General features: G+C 36.6%; 2 pseudogenes; both read left to right on the top strand.

The window, feature by feature from the left end:
* The first annotated feature begins 11,728 nt into the window (after nucleotides 1–11,728).
* On the top strand, nucleotides 11,729–15,304 carry LOC125101676 (CWF19-like protein 1; annotated as a pseudogene).
* Nucleotides 15,305–15,323: 19 nt separating this feature from the next.
* Nucleotides 15,324–16,992, top strand: LOC125101675 (glutaredoxin-3-like; annotated as a pseudogene).
* The last annotated feature ends 1,234 nt before the right edge of the window (nucleotides 16,993–18,226 follow it).

The raw sequence follows: 18,226 nt of genomic DNA, 5'->3' as shown, positions 1-18,226 counted from the left end.
GCAAACTTGAATCACTGTAACCATGAAAGTTCCCTGGGTTAAGCGGGCAATTTGGTTACCCAACTCCCCAAGTACAGGGTGAGAATTTACCATGGACCTGAAAGAAAGCAGTTTCCTTGCTGTCTGGTTTGAATGCTAAGAATTATTTATGCATTTACAGAAGTATAAAATTAGTGTAAGAAAACAGCTATTAGGATGAGAAAGAAGACATGAATTGAACTCTTAAGAGTGTTTGGCAGGATGGAGTAGGAACTTGTTAGGGGAAATTATGGAAATTGATATTTACTATGCACCCTCTTTTTAAAGAATGGCATTTAGCCTATAAATGTGTACGTTCAATCATCAAAAAATACAATCAATATGCAAAATTCTGTATTTGCATATAAAGAGATAGCCTCCTTATGTGGAAGATTAAAAGAAACCAATTTCCCTCATGCTGCTGTTTAGTGTCTAATGAGGGATTTCAACCTATTTCAACTGAGATTACTCTTTAGCATTCCATCCAAGGCAAAGTGCCCTAGCTGGCATGCATGATATGCTGATTCTAAAGGGAAAACAAATGAATAGCATAATTGTATTTTCAAAACACTTTAAACAGCTTTGATGTCTGGAAAATCACTTCACTTTTTGCCGACAAATAATGTCAATTTTCTTTTGATCTTAAAAAAAAAATGCAGGTTTAAAGCAAGATTCTCAAATCCGTATATTTTTCAGTTCAAAATTTTTGAAAAATAGAAGCCAAAATCTCATCCTATTACTACTATGCATTCAGCACAAAGCCCATTATAAATTCGTGCGGAGCTAAATGTAAAAGGGAAATTCTGAAGGATTTTTCTGGATGCATGTCTCAAGTATCTGCCCTGAAAGTCTCCTGCAAGAGATGATATTAAATAAGCTCATTGCATTTCACGAGGATCTTCACACCAGTGTTTTCTCCCTGCCAGCATATGAACCACACTCTCAGACTTGGGGACAAAATTTAAGGAAAATCATCTTTCATTTCTCAAACGGTAGTTTTGCTTTTAGAGATGCAACATTGACTAGAGGAAAGTCATGTGGATTTGAGATCCTAAGATTTTCTTTTTCTGAATCTTAGCTTCACTAATACACTTGAGATAAAGCAGGTCCTACGAGACTCTGAGCTCCTTTATACACCCGTAACACTGTACAGTGTCACTTGATCCATCCACCTCACAGAGGAACTTTGAAACATCCACTATACTATGTAAGATAATAATTGGCAAACTTTGGTTTTGATCTTTGGGATAGTTCACATATCACCCAAATGCTGTCCTGATAGTGTTACATAACGAATGCCACCCCTTACAGTGTTCTCATTTCCTTTGTTCTAACTGAAGGATAACTACATCTAATAACAAGGATGACATTGTGTGAGCAATTCATGTATGTAGCGCTAAGGGGCAGATGACTCTCTCTTCCTAGTGAGGAGTCCAGCCACTGTTCCACAACAAAGAATGAGCTGGAGACTTTCAACAGCACACTCCTGGCTTTATTAAAGCAATTCCCACCAACAAAATCTTCCATCAGAGCAGATCCAGCTCTACTGGCAGTAGCTCTGGGCTGGCCGCTTTTACAGATCAACTTTTAAGGATCAACTCTAGCACAGACCTGCTAACTACCGGGGTTTGGTCCCCAGAGGTGTCCATGCCTGCCCTGCCCTGACGGGTGACTCTGGTCAGCTCTCCAAAGCAGCTCCCCGTGTCTTGGCCAGTCCTAGCTCAGTGTTGCTATCTTTTACAATCTGTTCAACAAATGCTTATCAAATCCTGCAATTTGCCCAATACTGTATTTGATGTTAGGGATAAACAGGGGAAACATAATATGACTGCCTTTGAGACATTTATAAGCTACTAATAGCCCCAGGCCCATAAACGGAAGAATGTGGTTAAATGTTCTGCAGTGGTCCAACCAGCAGTCAGGGGAGCATCAGAAGACAGATTCCTGCAGCACTAAACTTTATTGGTTGATTCAGACCTTGGTCCACTCTGAGCATTCCATGCTTAGTTCTTTCAAGGAAACAGATGAAGACTTCTAAGCCTGGGATCCACAAATAGAGTCTCTGGTATCTAAGAATTTCTAAGAAAATTTTGTGTATGTGCGTTCTTTCATTTCAGAGATAATCTCAATCATGTAAACCAAAGTCTTAAGAAGGGATTAATAAAACTATTTTTAAATAGCTATATGATACATCATGAAATATAGTGAAATAGAAGTATGGGAGAATGAAGACCAATTAAAAGAGATTCTAAGGCTAGAGTAGGCAGTTAGGTTCTAACAGGATGCCTGGAGGTCAGGAAGAAGGAAGTCATGACCAAATGGGCAAGGTCTGAGGTCTGTCGCAGCAGCACTCCACAAGAAGCACAATCAAACCAGAGAGGCCCAAGATGGCAGGTGCCATGACAGGAAACTCCTGACCGAATTAGGAAGAAAAAGGGAAAACCCCTGCGTCTTGCTCCAAGTAGTGAATATTCCCTCTGCTAGTTAAGAACTGCAGATAAAAGATAGAAACCCAAACCTCAGAGATACCTCCCTCTCTCTCTCTCCCTCTCTCTGTCTCTTTTTCTTTCTTTTGCTAGCCTCCATCATATCTTGAGTGTACTTTTTGCTTTAATAAACTTTCCCACTTGTGTTACTCTTCCACTGTGTCGTGCGTCTGTCCTGAATTCCTTCTCAAGACAACCAAGAATGTTCAGCAATTCTTTTCGTTTAGGCTGGGTCAAGGTCCCAGGACCTGGGGTCACCCCATTCACCCAGTGACTCTATGAGGACAAATCAGAAGACTTGATTTATATATTTTTTAAGATTTTATTTGTTTATTTGACAGAGAGAGATCACAAGTAGACAGAGAGGCAGGCAGAGGGCAGGAGGGGGAAGCAGGCTCCCCGCTGAGCAGAGAGCCTGATGAGGGACTCGATCCCAGGACCCTGAGATCATGACTTGAGCTGAAGGCAGAGGCTTAACCCACTGAGCCACCCAAGTGCCCAAGACTTGATTTATATTTCTTGAAGCCTGGGTGATACAAGACTGGTGTCTGCACCAGGCCTGAGGAATTTAAAAGCCTAGAGTGGGTAAGGCGGACAGTGGTAACTGAGAAGATGGCTTCATTGAGGGAACATTTTCTATCGACAAGTTCAATGTGTGTGTTTTTCCTTTGAACTGGGAAGGCGTGACCTTGTGTCTAAAAGTGATTTTGTCCAGGAAGTGTGATAGAGACCCAGACATAGGTGGATAACAAGGAGTTTTAAATAGTCAGTGAGAAAATGTCAAAGAACTACCAATGAGCAATCTGCAGTAACAGGAGAACCTCCAAAGAACCCATGCAGCCCACAGAAGAAGAATCCATTGTAGAACACTAACCAAGCCAGAAAGTGTTACACCAGCTCACAACAGTACCAGGAAAGAAACACCTTTACTGTCCCTTACTTTCCCTTCTCTTCTCCATTCCATTTGGGGGTCCCAATGTCATCTTTGCTTTGATGTGTGGGGTAGAGAAGCAGGGACAGAAATATGAGGCAATAAAAAAGAAAAGAATTCTACATTTCCTATTCCCAGCAAGTGTGAGCTAAGAAGAGAGGTAGGGCACCCAGCACTAGAACTCACCAACATCCCTCTATTCCCTTTCTCAGGAAAATGAAGACACATTTTCCAGCCCCTTTCAATTAATTACATGGGGCCTGTGACTATGTATAACTGAAATTGGACTGAAAATGCCATGTGTCACTTTCAAACTGTAACAATAAGAACCCTCTGTGTGACTCTGTTATTCCTTCTTTCCCAGCAGCAAGGAGGTCCCTTGTCAACATGGCACCACCCCAAGAGAGACAGCTTTGATTACTGAGTTATTACTGAAGAGTTACTGCTTTGGTACTAGAAGGACTTAGGATAAACAAAGAAAAAACAAACAAACAAAAATCCAGAACTTGTGTTGGGTCTGTCTGTTACCACAGCACTACTTGATCTGTCCTAATTAATACAAGGATAGAAGATTTAACCTAGAACAAAATTTGGAGTCTGTATTACTACTTGGGACTGAACACACTAATTATTGATCTAAAAACTGTTTTCAGGGTCAAAGAGCCTACAAGGCTTTTATTATCTAAGAGCTTCTTTGAGATTTCAGCCAAGGGCAGGGAGAAACACAGCCACATGGACATTTGCAAGGTTTTTGGGAGGAAAAATTACATTGCTTTATTGTTTCAGCCTCAAAACTTACATTTCTATTGTGCTGATTATGGAAGGTTTCTGGAAATTCTCACTAACCTAGGTCAACCTATTTAAGAGATTACTTCATGTAACAAGGAAAATAATGGTATATAGATTTTTAAAAACTTCTCTGAGCTTCCTCTGAGTTTCAGGTATAGGTAGGGTTAAGTCGCAAAGGAATGGAAAGGACTGCCATCCCCCAGGAGTTACAATTTTATGTTTCTGGAAGATTTTTATAACTTGAATAGACTGTCATGCCATCAACTACTTGAAAAGACAGTCTTCATTGCCTTAGATTGCCTTAGATTACCGTTGGTTATCTCTGCCACAGCAGTGGGGATGGAGAGCCGTCCCTGCTTCAGAAATACAACTATGCTGTTTAAATATCCATAGGCATTGTTTGACTAGTGTAGATTGCAAAAACAGCCACATTGCTCTGCTTTTTTTCTCTGTGCTGCCAAGACTCTGGTCTAGTCTTTTTTTTTATTTGACAGAGAAAGATCACAAGGAGAGAGAAAGAGAGAGAGAGAGGAGGAAGCAGGCTCCCTGCCTAGCAGAGAGCCCGATGTGGGACTCGATCCCAGGACCCTGAGATCATGACCTGAGCTGAAGGCAGAGGCTTAACCCACTGAGCCACCCAGGCAGCCCTGGTCTAGTCTTTTGACTTGATTTAACCAACAGACTGAGTTGAAGGAAGGAACACAGTTCAAGTTCTGAGCTTGGGACTGATCTGGCGTCTTGCAACCTTGCAGCTGTCATCAGTCCGTCCAGGCCAGCGTGACAGAGGGGGAGAGATAGGTAGCCCAGTCACTTTTGTTGTCCCAGCTGATGACTAGCCACCCTCCAGAGAGAGATCTGCCCAGCAGACATTAGGATGGCTGCTAACACATGGGGGATCCCAGCTTAGACTGGAAGAACTAGAAGAATAGAACTCCCAGCTCTGATCTCCACGCTGACCCACAAGATTGAGAACAAAATGAAGGAATGTTTTAATTCATTAACTTTCGGATGATTCTTTAAATGACAAAAGCTGGTTGAAAAAACAAGGATGAGATAAATACTGTTCATAAGAAACTCTGCTAATTGTTTACGAATGGTAGCAGAAAGGAAAGGCTATTATTATGGAACAAATAAATACCAAGTGTCACAAATGTTACATTTAGGGAGAGAGGGTTAGATTTTATAGCTACTCATTTTTAGGTCTTGTATTAGTAATTTGGGCTGTCTTAACAAAATTCCATAGACTGGGTGGCTTCAACAGAATTTTATTTTCTCATAGTTCTGAAGGCTGGGAAGTCCAAAGTCAAGGTGCTAGCTGATTGGTTCCTGGTAAGAACTTTTCCTAGCTTGCAGAAGATTGCCTTTTCTTTGTGTCCTTACATGACAGTGTCTCCCCTTCTTAGAAGGGCATGAGCTCTATAGGATGAGGGTCCCACCCTCATGACCTAATTCAACTTTTATCACCTCTTCACTGGCTGTGTCTCCAGATACAGTCGCATTGGGGGATATGGCTTCAGTGTGTGAATTTGAAGGGAACAGAAACATTCAGTACATAACAGCTCGAAAAACACTATTATTGTTGACATTCCTAGAGTAAAAAAACCACTTCGTTACTGTAGGATCGAAAGTCATTAGACTTTCCCCCCTTCCCCACTAAATGATTTTCCATAACACACATTTTCTTAGGAGTGCAACTTTTACATTATTAAACTGAACAGATTATACAAATAAGTGTCTCTAAAATTTTTGCTATACAATCCGACATTTTATGAAATGAAAGGATTACATTGGAAGAAATAACTTGAGCATTAGCAGCTTTTTGGAAGTCAAGGTAGCCTTTAAAACAAATCACATTTGATGAAACAAAATAGAAAAATAATTCTCAAAGGCGCACATACACATTCTGGCAATTTAATTATCTCCCGTTCTTCTCGCACATTTTTATTTTTATATTTAGAAATAAATGGTTAACTTGTAATATTATTTGAATAACAAAATAGAAACAGTTACATTAAGTAAATGGCAAAGAATGCTTAAAGTCTATTAGGTATTCCTATACTAAAAGTTTACTATAATGCATATAAAAAGGCCTTTATGCAAATTTTCTATTTCTCATTGTGCAATGCTGAGCAAATATTGTTGCTTGCTGCTATGTCGTTTTACACTTGAAGTGTTTATATTTTCTTAATAAAAGAATGCTTAAGTATATAGCATAATATTTACATATTAAAATATCAAAGAATGACATACTCAGTTCTATGAATATTATTAGTGGACTACTATTATGTGTTTTCATATTTTATACTCCAACTGAAGTCAATGGATATAGATCATTTGCTACCTGACATCATGAAGATATTTTCCTGTGTTGATAATTTTGTCTTTTGCATTTAGGTCTTTAATCAACCCAGACTTGATTTTATGTGTGCATAAAGTAGCATTTTGATTTGTTGTTCATACGGATACATTTGATCTGAACAGTATTTATGGAAGACATTGCTCATCCTCCATTAATCTTCCATGCCATCTCGGTCACATATATGTCTGTATACCTTTACATCTGCTTTTAGGCTGTCCATTTTATTTCATTAGTCTATCTCTGCACCCATACCACATTACCTTAATTATTATAGATCCATAATAAATCTTAATATCTAATAAAGCAAGCCTTAGTTTTGATTCTTCTATTTCAAGACTGTCTTGATTTATGTACCCTCTTGAATTTACATATAAATTTTAGAATCAGCTTATTAATTTCTATGGAAAGAAAATGCTGTGATTTTGACTAGACTCTTTTAGAGGTAAAATCAATTAATATAATTTATTTTTTAATTCATTTAGGTATTGTTTAATATCTTTCAATAAATTTTAAAATATCTCTCAAAGTTCTTAAACATATTCTGTCAGATAGGTTTTTATGTAACTTGTATGTTTGGTGTTATAAATGTTATCTTCCAACCTTTTTGTTTGTATTCTTACTATTTATCACTGTTATTTGAGAACACTATTTTACTACGCAGATTTTTATTTAGCAACTTTTTCTTACTCTTCTACTAATTTGAATGGTTATTTGCAAGTGTTTTCGTTATTCCTTATACACAGTTACATGATTTGAAAATTAGTTTTTATTTCTTTATTCTTTCCAATCTTTACACACTTACTTCTTTTTCTTGTCATACTGCACTAGTTAGAAAAACTGGTAAAAAATTAAATAATAGAAGTAGTGCTTGGAATCTAGGTCTTCTTCCTGAATTCAGAAGCAAAGCTTCTCGATGTGTTGTTCTAACTGTATATAAAGTTCACTGTTGATTTTCAGTCACATTAAGGAAGTTCCCTTCTGTTTCTAATTTGTCAAGAACATCAACATCAATGCACATTGTATTTTAATAAGTGCTGTGTGGGCAATTGTTGGGGTATTTTATGATCTTTAATTTTACAATATGACAAATTATATTAACATTTCCATATTAATACTTTATCTTCCAGAAGTAAAAGCAACTTTGTCACATGGATTATACCATTTATACTTTTTGTATGTTCTAAATTCTTTTTGCTAGCATATTACTTATGATTTTTGCATCATGTCTCTTAAATAAATTTTGCTCATGTTTTTCTTTCTTTACTATCTTTGTTGCATTTTGGCCTTAAAATTACACTAGCTTCATAAATAAGCTTTTAGTGTCCTAAAAAAGTATGAGGAAGTTTGCAAAAATTTACTTGAACACTGGTTTAAATTTGTTGAACTCTGTGCTTGGAATTTTCTTAGTGGAAAGATTTTTGACTACTGATTCACTCTTCTAGTAAGTATAGGACCACTCAGTCCTTCCAATTCTTCTTTGGATAAATTTGTATATATGTATATTTATTTTCCTGAAATTTGTCAATGTAGTTGAAACTTTTAATTTATAGCTTTATAAATTTAATTTATAGTTGAAAATTTTAATTTATAGCATGAGGTTTTCATAAAACTTTCATAAATATTAAAAATCCCAGAAATATCCAAATGAATTATAACTTATGTCCACTCAAAAATCTGCACCTGACTGTTTATAACAGTTTTATTCATAATTGCTAAAACCTGGAAGCAAATAAGATGTCCTTCGATAGGGGAATGGATAAGGAAGCTGTGGTATATCCTTACAATAGAATATTTCTCACCAATAAAAATAAAGGAGCAATCAAGCCATGAGAAGACATCGAGAAAACTTAAATGCATATTGGTAAGTGAAAGAATTCAATCTGAGAAGGCTACATACCATGTAATTCCCACTATAGAACATTCTGGAACAGAGGAAACTATGAAGGTTATAAAAAAATCAGTGGTTGCCAGAAGTTGGGAGAGGAGGAGGGAGGGATGAATAGACAGAGCACAGGGAATTTTTGGAGCAGTGAAATTATTCTGTATGATACTATAATGTGTACATATAATACATTTATACATTTGTCAAAACCCATAGAATACACAGCACAAAGAGTGAACTCTAATATAAATTATGAACTTCAGTTAATAATAATGTATCAATATGGGCTCATCAATTGTAACAAATGTTCACACTAATGTAAGATTTAATAGTAAGGAAAACTACACTCAGGGGAGAGAATGAGTATATGGGAATTCTCCATATTTTCTGTAAAGTAAAACTACTAAAAAATAGTCTATTAAATTAAAAACTAAATTAAAAAATATTAAATTAAAAAATTATTAAATTAAAAAATAAATAAATAAGTGTTGTATTAACTTACTTGTCATATGACAAGTAAGTAATTTACTTGTCATATGATGTTTCCTAGTTTCTTTTATAATTGCATCAACCTTTAACCATATTTTTCCATTACTATATTACATTTTTATAATGATGGAATCCACAGCTGTCTAAATCCTGGACCTAGTTTCTTCTTTTACAAACTCTTTATGTACCATTAAAACACTACATTTTTCCTAATTGACTTATTTTACAGGTTATTACTTTGAGAAACAGTTTTAAGGAATGCTCTCATTAATGTTGGTTTCCTTTCTGAATAGCCATTTCTTTTAAATTAGAGCTTTATTATTGTTGGCAAATTGTGATTTTTTTCAAGATCAATAACATTTACTCAACACCAGCTGCATCAACTCAGGTAATTCTTACCTTACCTCAGTGTACACTTGCCTAAAATGGTCAATTTAATAAATTTATTTATTTATATTAACACTGTGGACACATAAATCCAACAGAGTAGATATTCTACAACTTTAAACAAGTTCCATAACCCTGACTTATTGGTATTTTCCCCATGATCATGGAAAACAGAAAAGAACCAACTTAGACAATTTTAAAAAGGTGTATGTCTATGTCTCAGGACGCACTGACTGTCCTGTGTTCTCTTTCCTTTTGAATGCAACTCACCTGCCCAAAGAGGAAAGCTTATTTATATAGCCTTGTGGTTGCCCAAGAGAATCTGGTTGTGTTTTACTTGAGATGTTAGGTTAATATGCTTTTCTGAAACTTCATAACTCAATCCACCTTTTTTATTTGGAGCAGAAATTTTTTCCTTTGAATTACAAATGATCTAGGTCAATTCTTTTGTATTGACTTAAGCAAAAAGATGGAAATATCAGGTTGACTTTATCATATTCTCTGTAATTAAGCAAAGAATTTGTTTTCTGATGTTAGTTGTTTTTTTCCTAGTATTTGATTAGTATTTTTTCTTTTGCTTATTCAATTTGTGGGAACTATAGGCATGAAAAGCATAGGGAAAAAAATTCTTACTGCATAAATTTTGAGGTTTAGTTTAGAATTGCACACTCTTTTATTTAGGATAAACTTGAAACTAATTAAATTATTTCTACTTCAGATTCCAAAATATCAAGAGCTATAATACTAACGGGAAGAAATGATGAAAATAGTCTTTTCTTCTTTTTCTGGGAATGTGCCTCTGTTTTGGAATTCATTGTATTTTTTTCACTCATAGATCTTGGGCACAAAATTTCTACTATTTAGATATTTGCTAATAAATTCATTGTCAAAGTCTGGAGCAGGCATTTTTTTAACTTTCTCAAAAAAAAAAACACCTCATAAGTCTATATTTACTTTTTTAAAATGTCCTCTGGAATTCAAGAAAATTCTATAAACAAAAAAAAATCTAAAAATCAGATGTCTACACTAGGTCAGTTGCTTAGAAAACAGTTGTAGTATTACCATGATTGAACCTGTCCTGTCTAAAAGAAGGAGAACCCAGACCAAGTAGTTTAAGAGTACTGATCACTAGTTACAGTGGAAGAGGAAGACCTACAAGACAATCAGAGAATGGTGAGGACACCCAGGGTTTCACATCAATACCCAGAAATTAGTGTCAGTCAAAAGTTATTCTAGAGTTGGGGAGACAAAGGAGGCAATGATGCTGCAAAAGCTTGAGCATACAGAACGGACAGACACGAGCTGGAATCGTAGAGGAACAGCCACTTGTGGAAGCAAGGCCCAGTTGGGAACTGGGATCATGGCAAGGTTTGGCTCAATAAAAATTGTGGCCACAGAGAGAAGTTCTGCTAGAAAGAGAAGGAATTATGGGGACTCGGTCTATACTAAAAATGTAGCCCAAAGCCAAGAAAGAAGGCAACAAAGGAACCTGGTTTCTCTCCCATTGTCCTCCATTTTTTTTTTTTTTTTTTAAATTTTGTCTCCCATTAGCTGTATCTATCCGGAAAACAATTGGCAAAGGAGGGTGTGGAAAATCAAGTTTGTGAGAATCAGGACCCTGAGACTCTGAACAGAAGAGTAAAAAAATTAATTTTTCTCTGAGTGAAGTAGTCATGATTTGGGGATATTTGGCAGAAAATCTAGAAATAAGGACTAGGAAAAAAGTAAGAAATATAGGGTTGGAAAATTCTATAATGATTATCAGTAACATTATAACAGATGGAAATATTTTCATGATTAGTGTTTATATTAAGTTTTATGGCAAAGAACAAAAGTCTCAGATATGTTTTTAAAAATATCCATGAGTGCTTGTATCAGTAGGAAATCTTACTTCATAAAGTTCTTGACAAATATCTTCTAACACTTATTGAACGTAGATGATGGGCCATTCACAGAGCTATCCATGCTCTTTCTTATTTAATCCTCACAAAAACTCTAGGAAGTAGATACGATTGTCATTTTGCAGATGAAGGGAGGACTCATTCTGTGAAGTCACACTGGTAGTAAGTGGGAGAATACCTATTCAAAGCCTTGTTTCCTGATCTCTAAGCTCTGTCCAGATCACCATGTAATTCTGTCCCAGTCAGTGCTGGTCTGATGAGGCTTCATTATGTGTTATTCATAATCACCTTTCTGAGCAGATGGCTCTCTCCCACTTCCACAAAGCTGGCTCACAATAAGGATGGTTAAAATTAAACAGATGCTTTATAACCAACCCACACACAAAAGATAAAATCATTCCTGCTTACGTGACCAATGATCTTCTAAAGGCTATATGTACATTTTTATCTCCTTAATCATCTGTAAATACTCTGTTATTCTAGAAGATGGCTAAGGGGGTAGGTAGATTGAAACAGAAAAGGAAAGCATTCATCTACAGGCAGAGTCATCTCTTCATCCAAAGCAGCCTCCCAACTTCCTCAGCCTCCAGAACCTTGCTGGGTTTGCCTTGCCAGTCCAGAAATGGAAAAGCATTTGGTGGTCAGCATTTACACACATTGCTACCTTTCCCTGGTAAAAGGAAGCTTATCTGATGACCATGGCCACATCCTGCACATTGGACACTACCAGTCAATGATGGAGCTTTCAGCAAGATGTAGAAGAGATGAAGAAAAATAAAACTCCACTGAGACAGTTTTGCAAAAGTCAAGGGAAATGGAATGTTCTATTTTAGAGATATTATAAGATCCGTCACCTCCAGCTACAGGTCATTTTTGTGCCACCCAGCCATTGCTCTGTTGATGACATTAAAGACGCCCTCGTTATCCAGGCACAGGAACAACAGATAGAGCTAGCTGTTGGAAATCCAGAGTGCCCATTGCACAACCAGGAGCAATGTATTTTTATGTTGAAATTGACAGAGGAAAGAAACTTTCCCACAAAATTAAAAAAAAAAAAATTGAATCATGGGTAGGGTCAACAGAAATTCTGCTTTTTTTGCTTTAACCCAAATTAGATAAGTACTTGGTTCGTTGATTATTTATTTATTTATTATTTATTATTAATTATTAATTAATTGTTTAGTGTGTGTGTGTGTGTGTGTGTGTGTGTGTGTGTTGTAGGGAAAGGTAACACGCTATTACAAAACTCCTTCTCAAAACTGCATAAGCCAATGTCATTCTAGAACCTTATTTTTAACAGGTATCAGTACTCAAAATAATAATATATATCAGTATATATGCTATATATTAATCAAATTTAATCCTTATATATTCCTTTATAATGCTAGCCATTTCTTAGAGAAATACACCTCAAAAAAAAGAAGAAAAAAGTAAAGAGAGGAGCATTCATTCAGCATCAAGAAAATACATTAAGGCCAGCATGATATTAGGTAAAGGGCATTTGTCAAGGATTCAGGTGTCCCAACTATGCTTCTCCTTTACTCTGTAACCTTGGACATGTTACTTAGCCTCCTTTCTTTGCAGTCATTTCTCCATAGAAGGAGGCAACGACTTCCTGCTTTTCACCCTCAAACACATGTGAGGTAGGAAAATGTAAAATGAGATGACTGATGTAAATATATTTTGCAAACTAAAATGATATACAAATTCAAGTTGTAAAAATTCTCCTGAGTTTTTCTATGCTGGTCTAGATACACACTCATGTACTAAAAATATTTCATACACAGACAGAAACACACACACACAGAGGCCTGAGAAACAAGTGCCATGCCATGTATATGATGCACACTTACATGTTGGAGTATATGAATCGTGAGCAGCGTTGGAGGGGGAGGGAAACAAGACCCATAAGTTGGATGGACTGCAGCAATTGCCTTGGCTCCTATCTTACTGTCATGTCTCTTTCTGTGTTGTTAAACAAACAGCAGAGGAAGGAGAATAGCATGCCATTCATTCACTGCTAGGGAAGCCATATATGGTAGAAAATCAAATTGAATTATCAAACTATATGGTGGTTCCTTAAAGATTTTTCTTACTGAGATGGAGGGGAAAACCTCACCATTACATTTCAATTGAGAAGAATCTGGGATAGTACTTCCTCACATAAATCACAAAAAGAACTTTATCATGACTGATTTCTAGAAAAATAATAAGAAATGTGAAAATTATCATAAAGAACAGAACTGAGCTCACTATTATTTTAAATAACAGTTCTCTATACAAGATAACTGTACTACTGAAAATTAGAGAAATATGAAATATGAAATTTTTGACTTGGAGGATTTAATTCCAGCTAATTTATTTTCCTTTTGATCAGAAGAAAAAAAGTGCCATGCCCTGTGGTTGAATTATTGGATTATCCTTGCTGTAGCTATTGACAAACAACTTCATCATTACTAATTTTGCTTGTTTTTTTCCATTGTAGTTAAACTTATTTTTAAATTTTAATTCCAGTATATTAACATACAGTGTTATACTAGTTTCACCTGAAATAGTGATTCAGCAGTTCTATACATTACTCAGTGCTCAACATGATAAGTGTGCTCTTAATCCCCATCACCTATTTAACCCATCCCCCAGCCACCTCCTCTGGTAAGCACTAGTCTGTTTGTTCTCTATAGTGAAGAGTTTGGTTTTTTGTCTCTTTTTTCCTTGTTTGCTTCTTTTGTTTCTTAAATTCCAAGTATGAGCGAAATCATAAGATCTTTGTCTTTCCCTGACTGACTTAGTTCACTTGGCATAATGCTCTCTGACTCCATCCATGTCATTGCAAGTGACAAGATTTCATTCTATTTTATGCCTGAGTAATACTCAATTGTATATACAAACCACCTCTTCATTATCCTCTCATATATTTACAGACACTTGGATAGCTTCCATAATTTGGCTGTCATAAATAATGCTGCAATAAATATAGAACTGCATATCTTTTTGAATTAATGCTTCATATTCTTTGGGTAAATACCCAGTAGTGGTATATATCATATGGTAATTCTATTTTTAACTTTTGGGGAACCTCCATACTGTCTTCCACAGTGGCCACACTAGTTTGCATTTGACAGTGCACAAGAGTTTATTTTTCTCCACATCTTCACCAACACTTGTTGTTTCTTGTGTCTTGGATTTTAGCCATTCTGACAGGTTTGAGGCAATATCTCACTGTAGTTTTGATTTGCATTTCCCTGATGATTAGTGATTTTGAGGATCTTTACATGTATCGGTTGGCCATCTGGATGCCTTTTTTGGATAATTTTGCTTTTTTATAGTTTTCTTTTCAGACATGTCAAAGATCAGTCTTTCCAATTGTCTTTATTTTGGAGCTACTTTAAGGAAAATTTCAATCTACTCATTTCTGTGTTGGTCTTAATTTTCTTCTTGATTTCCTAAAGGTTGTTAGTTATTCTTTTTCCTAAATTCTGAAATAAAATATGTCACACACTAAGTAAAGGGCATAGTATCAGAAAAAAACTGTGTGTGAATAGACTTAACACCTTGGACTTCAGAACGTTTTTGGTACATAGTAGAGAAACATAATTAAATAGATTTATCTACATGAAATGATAACTACTGATTTGGAAATGCTGATTATCATATTTTATTCTGGTATATGTCCTGAAGTGGCAGAGGCTTGCATTTGTCTTGTGTAATCAACCTGAATTTATATTATGAATAAAAACTGACAAACTTTGGTGCAGAATAACATGATTTATTTAGTACTGATACCAGGTCTCTAGATGGCGGAGCCGAATGGGTCTAAGGGCTGGCAGTAGGCCTTGAAGAAAGATAAGACCATCTTTTAGTTTCAGAGGACCAGATTGTCTGGGATAAAGCACAAGTGAGCCATTGTTCTTCTAAATATAGCACTGTCCTCTATCTAATTCATAGGGAAAGAAATCCTCACTGATAATCTAATAATTTGTCCATTTTTATTGTAGGTATTATTGTGGGTTTTCATCTTTTTCTATATTTTCATAGACATATGTGTTGCCAGAATATGATTAAAGTAGACACTCAAACCCAAATGGAGAATAGAGAGAAGAATATTCTTAAAGAATGCAAAATTCTAGTTATTGAGATATGGAAGGAATCAGAAAGGCCAAGAGGGAGGTTGGTGGAGTCCTACTGTTGGGAGGAACAGCTGCTCCTCAGAGACAAGTCCCTCCTTGAGGTCCATGTTTGGGCACCATAGACTCCGCCATGCTCTCAGATGAATGACATGATAACAGAGTTAACTGAAGCACACCCTCAAGTTTTGATTGTGGAGTTGGAAGTTGAACTTCTTCCTTAACATAGAGGCTGCTTTCAGGCAACGGGTTTGAGCGATGGAAGACAGAAAGGACCCACAGCAGCCCCCTGGCTGACAACAGGTCCATCAGGGGACCCACCTCAAGATATCCATAGGCTCTAACACACCACTGGGCTACTTCCAACCAGGCACAGTCACCAAAAAAGGCATAATTCCATATGTCCCATACCTCCTCACCTTCCCACTTTAACTACACCCCCTGACCGGTGGTCTCATGTCATACAGTCTTTCCTCTGCTGTCCTGCCCATGGCTCCCTTGTGGTATATTCAATAAACATCTATCTCCCTTTTTTCTGCCTCAGGTGAATCCTTTCACACCCAGGCCACCAACCCACACTCTATCATCATCCCACACTTGGGGTCCCTATCCTATCAAGACAGATACCACATTTAGACACCAGCCTTAAGGATCTGAAAAATATGAAATTAGTTTTCCAAGATTTCTCAGAAAAATGACCTAATCAATGGAGCACATGACCAAGTTGGCCAAAAAAGTTCAGTGCCATGAATCTAGAGGCTCCTTCCTACCCAGGGGTAACAAGAATCCTAAAGAAGATCTCAAGCTTCGCCTGAAGGGATGAACTCCTGCCGCCCCTTGCATGTTTTTCATGAATGGAACTCCTCAAGAGCCCCACTGAGGTTTCAGCAAGCAGCTGGTGGAAATTCTTTTTTTTTTTTTTTAAGATTTTTTATTTATTTATTTGACAGAGAGAGATCACAGGTAGGCAGAGAGGCAGCCAGAGAGAGAGGAAGGGAAGCAGGCTCCCTGCTGAGCAGAGAGCCTGATGCGGGGCTTGATCCCAGGACTCCGGGATCGTGACCTGAGACGAAGGCAGAGGCTTTAACCCACTGAGCCACCCAGGCATCCCAGGTGGTAGAAATTCTTAACAAACATAGTATTTAGTTGAGCAGTTTTGGTATCTTCTCACATGACCAAGTTTCAGAGACTCAAAACCTATTCCAGTTGGCCCACCTAGCCCCAGCTCTATGTTTCTGGAGAGCTCATAGGAGGACTAAATATAATTAAGGGGATGGAAGTATCTGACAAACTACAGACAATTTCCCTCAAAGCTCCCAAATTAGAGGGAAGACTCAAAGTACTGACAAATAAAGCTTCTGTCGTGCTCCTTATGGAAGGAAACAAACAGGAAGCAAAATGTGGATTCAGCAAATTCTGGAAATAAGAAATAGTGCTGGTGTCGAATATGAGACATTTGCTATATCAGAAGCTGAAGAAGTTCTGCAGGGGTTTAAAGCTTACTCTAATCGGTCTACGTACCCTCAGCTGTCTATAAAAGGGGAGCTTACTGGAGATCCGGATATTGCTAAGGAACTAAAAGACAATGGCAAGTTGCCGCCAATATTGAAAGGGGAGAATTTGTGAATGTTCCACTTGGTGCCCCACTGTTGCAGGAAATACTTCATCCCAGTGGGATCTCCTGACTCAGGTCTCAGAGGAGGTGAGGGGCAGGGACTGCTTCCTACCCAGTTAGGCTTGGTGTATTTCACATATATGTATGTTTCATTTTTTTTTTCACCACACACAGAATGCAATAAACATCTTCAAATCCAATTAAAAATACTTTGTGTAAAAAAATAATAATTTAAAATATTTGATAATTTAATAAAATAAAAATAATTTAATAAAGAATAAAATAAAAAGCAATTTAAAATAAAACGGGAAGTTAAAGTCTGTGTTATCAGTTATCTACTGTGGCATTCCAAAGGAATTAAAACTGAGGCTTAAGACATTTACTTGCTCATGATTCAGCAATTCGGGCTGCCCTGCATTGGATAGTTTTTCTGCTCATGGCTCCTAGAGTCACTCATGCAGCTGCTGAAACTGATATCTCTTCTGGGAATGGATGGTCCAAAATGTTAGTGGTTACCCAGGACAGCCACCCAAGGTACCTCAATATTCCTACTCAGAAAGTTATCCAAAAATTCCTATTTGGTAAAAACAGGTAACTTAAAGCCTCTTTGGCCCAGGCATACAAATCACACAAAGTCATTTCTACCATTCTGCTCAAATCAAGACACAGGCCTACCCAGATCCAAGAGGTGGGAAGATAGATTCTACCTCTTGATGAGAGCTGAGAAATTCACATTGCAAAGGGACATGAATACCAGGAGGTATGATTCACTGAATGGTCTCATTGTAATAACCCATCAGTTTAGACATAAAATCATTCTTCCAGAATAATGATTATAACAACTGTTAATATATACTTAAAAATTTACAAGTATCTAATAACTATTCTACATAACATATAATAATTTTCAAACAACTCTCTGAGATAAATACAATTATTTTCACAATTTTACAAATGAGAAAACAAGATCATATGGATGTAAATGTATTAAAATTGTTTCAGTAATTAAATATTAAGAATATGATCTCAATTAAGAAGTAGACAGATATAATTAGAACAAAAGAGAAAGTCCAGAGTTAGGCTCAACTATATGTGGGAATTCAATCTAGTAAAAAGCAGTCATTTCAAATTACCAAGATAAAGTATACTGTGCAACAAATTATTAAGTTATCTGGTAATTGTTTAATTACCATGGATCACACACAAAATGAGCCATTTGAAAAAAGTTAACATTTGATATACAAC

Source organism: Lutra lutra, chromosome 6 (assembly GCF_902655055.1).
Source record: "Lutra lutra chromosome 6, mLutLut1.2, whole genome shotgun sequence".
Classification (NCBI taxonomy): domain Eukaryota; kingdom Metazoa; phylum Chordata; class Mammalia; order Carnivora; family Mustelidae; genus Lutra; species Lutra lutra.
Note: the sequence above shows the minus strand (reverse complement) of the source record. Positions and strands in the feature narration are given on the sequence as shown.